We start from the raw sequence: 9,067 nt of genomic DNA, 5'->3' as shown, positions 1-9,067 counted from the left end.
TTTATCTTTCTTCTGTCCAGCTTGATTACTTTGCATTACTTTGTCTTCTAGGTCTTTAACTTATTCTTCTGCTTCTTCCAGCCTGCTGTTCATTCCATTAAACATGTCTCTCATTTCATTTATTGAACTGTTCATCTCTGCTATACTATTCATTATCTGTGTTAAGGGTTTTATGGATGATTTCCACTTTTTTCCTCAAGTCCAACGAGTATCTTTATGATCATTACTTTAAATTCTTTATCAGGCTTATTATTTATATCTGTTTTGCTTAGATCTCTGGTTATGTCCTTGTCCTGTTCTTTCATTTTTTCAAATTCCTCTGTCTTCTCATTTAAAGTCTCTTGGCCTGTTTTTATGTTAGGGAAGTCAGCTCTCTCTCCTGTTCTTGAGGATAATGGCTTTATGAAGTGGTCCTATAGTGCCCTGATGTGTAGTGTTCCTTGTTCCCCAGAGCTGTTTCTTCAGGGAGTGTGTCCAATGTGTGCTGTGTGCTCTGCTATTGTGTCCTGGTCTCTTTATGCTTTAGGCCAGTGATCTGCAGAGGCTCTCAGTCTGTTGTGGGCAGTGTTTGGTCCCTGGCCTGAATGTGCTGAGTTTTAACTGGGTGTGCTGTAGTCCACTTTTGAACGGAGACCTATTGCCACCACTGCCAGAAACAAGCCCTGCAAAACTCCTGGGCTGGGAGATGTGTTGTGAGCAGGGGTTGGTTGGTCTTCTGGGAGAGGGGGCTGCTGCTCTGGGACTGAGGCACACATGACTGTGAAGGGTGGTTCCACCAAAGCCTGGGGAATAAGACTTGGTGTAAGCAAGTTAGGTAGCAAGTGTCAGTGCTGCACTCGTTCCCACAGGTGGCCTGTGCTTATTCTGAGGGGAGGAGGAGGGAAATGGTGCCTGCCCATTCCTTTGTTCCTAGAGGGATCTCCCTTTGAATGCTGCCTCTCTGAGACATGCTCTGAGAGAGCAAATAACCTCCCCTCTGTGGGCCCCAGGCACTTTCAGATTGCTCTTTCCACACTGTATGTCCACACGCTGTTTTCCCTGCCCTCTCTCCAAGAGCAGACCAATGCTCTTCAGGCTTTCTCTGAGCCAAGGCTACTGACTTTAAAACTCCAGGCTTTAAGCCTCACTGTTTGCAAGAACTCACGAAGTTTGGCTCCTCTCGCTTTCCAAGCCAGTTGCTTTGAGTATTTGTCTTCCCTATGTGGGCTTCCTTATGCATTAATCTGTCTTGTGCCCTTCTCTAGGACCATGGTTCCATCCCCACTGCAGCAGCCATGATCCATTTCTCTCCCAAACTGGATCTCTGCACTTCCTACCTTCTTTGATGTGGCCTCTTCTCTACCTTTAGTTGTGGAGTTTGTTCTGCCAGTCTTCAGGTTGGTTTCTGTGGTCTTTAGGATGATTTAATGGTTATTTAGTTGTATTTGTGGGACAAGCTGAGCCTAAGGTTCTCCTATTCTGCTGCCATCTTCCCTCCCCTGAGAGTTCTTTATGTATTCAGGATAACAGTCCCTTTCTGGATACGTGATTGGCAAGTATTTTCTCAGAGTTCATGGCTTGTTTTTTTTATCCTCCTATCAGTCTATTATAGAGCAAAAAATTGTAATGTTGATTAAGTCCGGTTTACCATTTTTTTCTTTTTATGGATTGTGCTTTTGGTGTCAAGCTTAAGGCTTTTTGCCTAGCCCTAGATTCTGAAGATTTCTCCCTATGTTTATTTTTAAAACGTTTATAGTTTCACATTTTACATTTAAGTCTGTGATCCATTTTGAGTTAACTTTTATATAAGTTATGAGACATAGATAAAGGTGATTTTTCTTTTGCCTACGGATATCCAATTACTCAAGCACCCTTTGTTGAACAGTTTGTCTTTCTGAAGTTAAATTGCTTTTGCACCTTTGTCAAAATCCACTGGGCATATTTGCATAAATCTGTTTATGAGTTCTCCCTTCTGCTGATCTGTGTGTGTATGACTCTGCTCAGACCACACACTCTTAGTTACTGTAACTATAGAGTAAATTGGGTCCTCCCACTTTTTTCAAATTGTGTTAGGTATTCTAGATCATTTGCATTTCCATATAAATTATAGAATAATCTTCTTTATATCTATAAAATATCATTCTGGAATTTGATAGGAATTGCATTCAACCTCTATATAAATATGGGGAGAATTGACATCTTTACTATGTTGAGTCTTCTAGTCCATAAACATGATTTATCCTTCCATTTATTTAGATATTTGATTGCTTTCATCAGTGTTTTATGGTTTCCAGCATATGAGTCATTACATGTCTTATTAGATGTACATTTAAATATTTAAATATTTAATTTTTTAGCAATTATAAATTGTTTTATTTTACTTTATTTTATTTTTTTAAAAGATTTTATTTATTTATTTGACAGAGAGAGAGAGACACACACAGAGAGAGGGAACACAAGCAGGGAGAGTGGGAGAGGGAGAAGCAGGCTTCCTGACAAGCAGGGAGCCCGATGTGGGGCTCGATCCCAGGACCCTGGGATCATGACCTGAGCCAAAGGCAGACACTTAATGACTGAGTCACCCAGGCGCCCCTGTTTTGTATTTTTAATTTTGATGTCAACATGTTCATTGATGGTATATGGAAATATAGATTTTTAAAATATTTATCTTGGATCCTGTGACTTTGATGAACTCAGGCTATGAGGTTTTTTCTTTTTTTTTAATAGATTACTTGGGATTTTATTATGTAGAAAATCATACCATCTGAAAATTGGGACAGTTTTATTTCTTCCTTTCTGCTCTCTATGCCTTTTCCCTTTTCTTGCCCTGTTGCACTGGCTACAACTTCCAGTATCATGTTGAATAGGATTGATGAGAGTAGACACCCTTGCCTTATTCTTTTTTCTTTTTTTTGAGGGGGGGAGTTTGCAATTTTATTTATTTATTTATTTATTTATTTATTTATTTATTTATTATGTATTATTTGTTTTAGGGGTACAGGTCTGTGATTCAGCAGTCTTACACAATTCACAGCACTCACCATAGCACATACCCTCCCCAATGTCCATCACCTCACCACCCCATCCCTCTCACCACCTTCCACTCCAGCAAACCTCAGTTTGTTTCCTGAGATTAAGAGTCTCTTATGGTTTGTCTCCCTCTCTGGTTTCGTCTTGTTTCATTTTTTCCCTCCCTTCCCTTATGATCATCTGTCATGTTTCTCAAATTCCTTACATCAGTGAGATCTAATGATAATTGTCTTTCTCTCATTGACTTATTCACTTAGCATGATAATCTCTAGTTCTAGCCACATCATTGCAAATGGCAAGATTTCTTTTTTTGATGGCTGCATAATATTCCATTATATATATACCACATCTTCTTTATCCATTCATCTGTTGTTGGACATCTAAGCTCTTTCCATAGTTTGGCTATTGTGGACAATGCTGCTATAAACATTGGGGTGCACGTGCCCCTTCGGATCCCTCCTTTTGTATCTTTGGGGTAAATACCCTGTAGTGCAATTGCTGGGTCATGGGGTAGCTCTATTTTCAACTTTTTGAGGAACCTTCAGACTGTTTTCCAGAGTGGCTGCACCAGCTTGCATTCCCACCAACAGTGTAGGAGGGTTCCCCTTTCTCTGCATCCTTGCCAACATCTCTTGTTCCCTGACTTGTTCATTTTAGCCATTCTGACTGGTGTGAGATGGTATCTCATTGAGGTTTTGATTTGTATTTCCCTGATGCTGAGTGATGTTGAGCACTTTTTCATGTGTCTGTTGGCCATTTGGATGTCTTCTTTGGAGAAATGTCTGTTCATGTCTGCTCCCCATTTCTTGATTGGATCATTTGTTCTTTGGTTGAGTTTGATAAGTTCTTTATACATTTTGGATACTAGCTCTTTATCTGATATGTCATTTGCAAATATCTTCTTTGGTTGAGTTTGATAAGTTCTTTATAGATTTTGGATACTAGCTCTTTATCTGATATGTCATTTGCAAATATCTTCTCCCATTCTTTTGGTTGCATTTTTGTTTTGTTGACTGTTTCCTTTGCTGTGCAAAAGGTTTTATCTTGATGAAGTCCCAATAGTTCATGTTTGCCCTTGCTTCCCTTGCCTTTGGCTATGTTTCCAGGAAGAAGTTGCTGCAGCTGAGGTCAAAGAGGTTGCTGCCTGTGTTCTTCTCAAGGATTTTGATGGATTCCTGTCTCACATTTAGGTCTTTCATCCATTTTGAGTCCATTTTTGTGTGTGGTGTAAGGGAATGGTCCTGTTTCATTCTTCTGCATGTGGCTGTCCAATTTTCCCAACACCATTTGTTGAAGAGACTGTATTTTTTCCATTGGACATTCTTTCCTGCTTTGTCGAAGATTAGTTGACCATAGAGTTGAAGATCCATTTCTGGGCTCTCTATTCTGTTCCATTGATCTATGTGTCTGTTTTTGTGCCAGTACCATACTGTCTTGATGATGACAGCTTTGTAATAGAGCTTGAAGCCTGCAATTGTGATGCCTGTGACTGAGTGTTTCTATCTCTGGCACACGACCCCATTTGGAGTCTCCGAACCCAGCAGATTCCTGTGATATACTACCACGCCACTCCTCCTGGGGGCAGAAGGGGAGTCTCCTCAGATCTGTTGCTTGTGGGGTCCCTGCTCAAAGAGTAGTGGCCTGACTATTCTACGAATCACAGTTTATGGCATCCCCAAGCTGAAAGCCCAATCCTTGGCTCTGTCTTTGCAGCTGGCTTCCTTACTCCGATACCTGGGAGCTCTGCCACACTCAGGAACCCCCGGTCTTTCTGTGACCCTGAAGGTCCTGAGACCACACTGTGTCAGTGAGGGTTCTACCCTCCGCTTAGCCACTGGAGTGACGTCCCTCATCAGAACAGACTTCTAAAAGTTCTGATTTTGTGCTCCACTGCTCAATCACTTGCCAGTAGCTGGTTGACAGAAGCTCCCTCCCCCCACGGTCTAACTTCCCAAATACCGCCTCAGATTCACTTCTCCACACGTCCTACCTTCCAGAAATTGGTCGCTTTTCCGGTCAGAGGATTGCTGCTACTCTTTTCTTCAATCTCCTGTTGAGTTTGTAGGTGTTCAGAATGGCTTGATAACTATCTAACTGAATTCCTGGAATGAGACAAAATTTAGGTGTCCTACTCCTCTGCCGTCTTGCTCCTTTTCCCCTCTTGCCTTAGTCTTGATCATAGAGGAAAGCTTCAAGTTTCTTTACATTAAGTATGTTGTTTACTGTTTTATATTTTTCAAGTTGAGGAATTTCCCCTCTATTCCAATTTTCTTTAAGTTTTTTATCATGAGTGGGTATAGAATTTTGCCAAATGTTTTTCTGCATCAATTGATATGATCATATGATTTTTCCTCTTTTGCCTGTTAATGTGGTAGATCATATTGATGGATGTTTTTATTAGCTTTATTGATATATAACTAACATCATATAATACATCCATTTAAAAGGTATAGTTCAATGGTTTTTACTATATCTACTCAATTGGATGACCATTACCACAGTCAATTTTAGAGCATTTTCATTAACCCAAAATGAAACTCCATATGCATTGTCACTCCTTATTTTCCTTTGATTTTTCTCTCCTCCCTTAATGGCAAACACTAATCTGCTTTCTCTCTCTACACAATTGCCTATTCAGAAGATTTCATATATAAATGGAATCAGGCAACATGTGCTTTTTTGTGACTAGCTTCTTTCACTTAATGTTTTCAAAGTTCATCTCTGTCATAGTATGTATCATTACACTATTTATTTTCATTGTTGAATAGTATTATATCATATGGCTATACCACATTTTATTTATCCATTAATCGGTGATGGACACTTGGGTTGTTTTTACTTTTTGAATATTATGAATAATACTTTTATTAAAAATGTACATGTTTTTGTGTGGGCAAGTGTTCCATTTCTCTTGGTTATCTACCTAGAAGTAGAATTACTGAATCATACAGTAACTGTATAGTTAACATTGATCAGTTTGTGAATACTGAACTAGTTTTGCATCTCTGGAATAAACTATACTTGGTCATGGTGTATATTATATATTGCTGAATTTCCTTTGCTAATATTTTAAGGAGTTTTGGTTTGTAGTTTTTCCTTTCCTCCTTCCCTCACTTCCCCTCCCTCCCTTCCTCCCTCCTTTCCACCCTCCCTCCCTCTCTCTCTTCCTTCCACCCTTTCTTTCCTTCTCTCTCTCTCTCTCTCTTTCTTTCTTTCTTTCTTTCTCCTTCCTTCTTTTCTTTCTTCTTTCTTTCCTTCTCTTTCTTCTTTCTCTTTCTCCCTTCCCTTTCCTTGCCTTCCCTTTGCATTTGCCTTTGCCTTTTCCTTTCCTATAAGCCTCTGTCTGATTTTGAACACTAACCTCATAAAATTACCTAGGAAGGGGCGCCTGGGTGGCTCAGTTGGTTAAGCAACTGCCTTCGGCTCAGGTCGTGATCCCGGAGTCCCGGGATCGAGTCGCACATCGGGCTCCCTGCTCCGCGGGGAGTCTGCTTCTCCCTCTGACACTCCCCCCTCTCGTGCTCTCTGTCTCTCATTCTCTCTCTCTCAAATAAATAAATAAATAAAATCTTTAAAAAAAATTACCTAGGAAGTGTACCTCATCTTTATTTTCTGGAAAAATTGGGTAGAATTTGTGTTAATTTTTCTTTAAATGTTTGGTAGCATTTTTCAAATAATCATCTGGGTCTGGAGATTTGTATTTTGGGAATTTAAAAATATAAATTCAGTCTACTTAATAGTTACAGGATTATCCAAATTATCTATTTTATTTTTTTAATTTTTAAAAATGTTATTTTATTATGTTATGTTAATCACCATACATTACATCATTAGTTTTTGATGTAGTGTTCCATGATTCATTGTTTGCATTATAACACCCAGTGGTCCATTCAATACATGCCCTCTTTAATACCCATCACCAGGCTAATCCATCCCACTGTGCCCCTCCCCTCTAGAACCCTCAGTTTATTTCTCAGATCCATAGTCTCATGGTTCGTCTCCCTCTCCAATTTCTCCCCCTTCATTTTCCCCTTCCTACCATCTTTTTTTTTTAATTAACATATAATGTATTATTTGTTTCAGAGATACAGGTCTGTGATTCATCAATCTTACACAATTCACAAATTGTCTGTTTTATATTGGGTGAATTGTATTCATTTGTGCTTTTTGAGGAATTGGTCTTTTCCATCTGAGTTGCCAAATTTATGTGTGTAGCATTGCTCAGTATTCCATTATTATCTTTTTGATGTCTGTAAGTTCTGTAGTGATGTTCCCCATTTCACTCCTGACATTGGTAATTTCTGTTCTCTTTTTTTTTTTGTCAGTCATGCTAGAGGTGTTTGTCAATTTTGTTGATGTTTTCAAAGAAGAAGCTCTTTGTTTCATTGATTTTTCTCTGTTGTATTTCTGTTTTCTATTTCATTGATTTTTTGCTCTTATGTTTATTATTTTCTTCTACTTTCTTTAGGTTTATTTTTTTCTAGGTTATTGAGATGAAAGTTTAGATTGATTTGAGACATTTTCTCCTTTCTAATATGAACATTTAATCCTGTAAACTTCCCTCTATCACTGCTTTAGCTTTATTCCACAAATTTTGATATATTGTGTTTTCATTTTGTTCAGTTCAGTATAATTTTATTTTCTCTTGAGACTTCCTCTTTGACTTCTGGATTATTTAGAAGTGTTTAAATTTAATTTTCAAGTATGTAGACTTTCTGCTTGTTTTTTTGTTATTAATCTCTAATTTGATTTTATTAGAGTGTGGCTGTAGAACACACTGTGGGCTTTCAATTCTTTTAAATTTTCTGAGGTTTGCTTTATGACCCAAGTTGTAGTATATCTTGGTATATGTTTTATGGACACTTAAAAGAATGTTCTGCTGTTGTTGGATGGAGTGTTCCATACATATCAATTGGATCCTGTTGGTTGATGGTGTTATTCAGTTCTTCTATATCCTTGCTGATTTTCTGTTTATTTGTTCCATTAATTGCTGAGAGAGAAAAGCAATCTCCAACCATACAACTGTACATCTCTCTTTCTCCTTTCAGTTCTGTTAGGTTTGCATCACATATTTTGTAGCTTTGTTGTTTGATAATACACATTTAAAATTTCTATGTAATTCTGGTAAATTGACCCTTTTATTATTACATAATCTCTCTTTCTATACCTAGAAATTTTCTTTGCCCTGAAATTTATCTTATATCAATACAGCCACTTGTGCTTTCTTTCGATTAATGCTTGAATGATATTTCTTTTTCCATCCTTTCACATTTTAGCCTACTTAAATTGTTATTTTTGAAGTTAATTTCTTATAGACTGCACATAACTGAGTCATGCTTTATAATCCACTCTGCCTATCTCTGTCTTAATTGTTGTATTCAGGCCATTTATATTCAATGCAATTTTAATATGTTAGGGCTGTGGGTTAATTGGACATATTTTGTAATTCCATTTTGATTTATCTCTAGTATTTTTTAATGTATCTCTTTTATAGCTTTTTCAAGTGGTTTCTCTAGGTGTTAAATTATATATACATTGCTTGGCAGGGCCTCATGATGTTACCATTTTATCAGTTTGAGTAAAATTTAGAAAAACCTTACCTCACTCTACATCCTTTTACCTCCTCCATTTGTGATAAAATTGTCTTAAATATTTCCACTACATACACTGATAACTACATCAAAGAGTGTTATAATTTTTCCTCCAAATCAAACAATTTAGAAAAATTTAGAAAATCCAAGAGAAGAGGGAAACTGTTGGATTTACCTGTGCTTTTCTTGTTTCCATTGTTCTTTTTACCTTCCTGATGCTCTAGAATTCCTTCTTTTATCTGTCCTTTTGTGTTTATTAATTTCCCTTAGCCATTCTTTTAGGATAGTTCTGCTAGCAACAAATTCTCTTAGTTTTCTTCCATCTAAAAAAGTCTGATTTCACCTTCTTTCTTGAAGGATATTTTCACTGGATAAGGATTCTAGGTTGACAGAAACCATGGAGGCAGAAGAAGTGGCACCATATTTTTTCAAGAAATGAGACAAAAGAACAAAAGAAATGAAACGAA

The sequence above is a fragment of the Eumetopias jubatus genome, unplaced genomic scaffold, assembly GCF_037043125.1.
Source record: "Eumetopias jubatus isolate StellerSeaLion01/CBP00866 unplaced genomic scaffold, mEumJub1_p1.0 scaffold_7, whole genome shotgun sequence".
NCBI classification, from domain to species: domain Eukaryota; kingdom Metazoa; phylum Chordata; class Mammalia; order Carnivora; family Otariidae; genus Eumetopias; species Eumetopias jubatus.
This window is presented reverse-complemented; position numbering follows the sequence as displayed.